Raw genomic sequence first — 939 nt, 5'->3', positions numbered from 1 at the left:
GAGAGCAGACTTAGGTGTCTGTGCTGGGCTCTGAACCCCAGTCCTCTAGGAGAGCAGCAGTCGCTCTTAACTGTTGAGCCATGTGTGCAGCCCCCATTGCTGCTCCTTTCAGTTCTGTGGTGCTTTTGGGCATCTTTTCTTTTCCCTTCCCCCACTGGAGCTGTGGCCCTTCACTACCAAAGCCAAGGCTAATACGGAAGATGATCTTTCTTCCCCAGATTTGCCGAGCAGGTATGGAAATCTCCTTTTATGTCCTAGATCGTCTTGACCCATGGCATGGCTCTGACCTGCACTGGCCGTTCCCCAGTCCTGTGCACAGCTGCCCCTGGGCTCTTCCTTCAAGGACATGTTTCTTCTCCTTGATAATGTCCCTGCATTCCTGGATCACATGATTTCACACTTTTTGATTTATGACCTTAGTTTGGTACAAAATCTCTAAAAAGTAGATGTCTAGGCTCTTTCTTCTTAATGTCGAAATTGAGGCCCACCAGGCTATGATACCTTTCAAAGCTGTATGTGTAGCTTTTATTGTCATGTTGAATTGCTTTATATTTTTTAAAAAAGAAACATCTAGTAACTGAAAAAATATTTTGCTCTGAAGTTCTGAAACTGGTCAATTGGTTATATTTTAGCTTTCCAAGAATGATTCTCTCTAGGTGCCAGTGAGCTATCTGCACTTCTGTGTCTATATACGAGGTGTGCAGAGTTCTGGGCTCCTGGTGGCAGTGGCACCTCTTGCCACTTTATCTGGACACCAGAGTGCCCTCGGCACATTGCACTGTGTGGTGACATTCCCAGTGCAGGTTCGCACTCCGTTGACTTAGAAATGATTGCAATGATGTAGCAATAAGCAATGGAGTCTGAATTAGAAAACAGTGCACCCTGCTGCCACCCTCCCGTGGGACTCTTCAGACCTGCACACCCTGCTGCCACCCTCCC

Source organism: Mastomys coucha, unplaced genomic scaffold (genome assembly GCF_008632895.1).
Source record: "Mastomys coucha isolate ucsf_1 unplaced genomic scaffold, UCSF_Mcou_1 pScaffold3, whole genome shotgun sequence".
In the NCBI taxonomy this organism is placed as follows: Eukaryota; Metazoa; Chordata; class Mammalia; order Rodentia; family Muridae; genus Mastomys; species Mastomys coucha.
The sequence above is the reverse complement of the archived record's forward strand: the minus strand, read 5'-3'. Positions refer to the sequence as shown.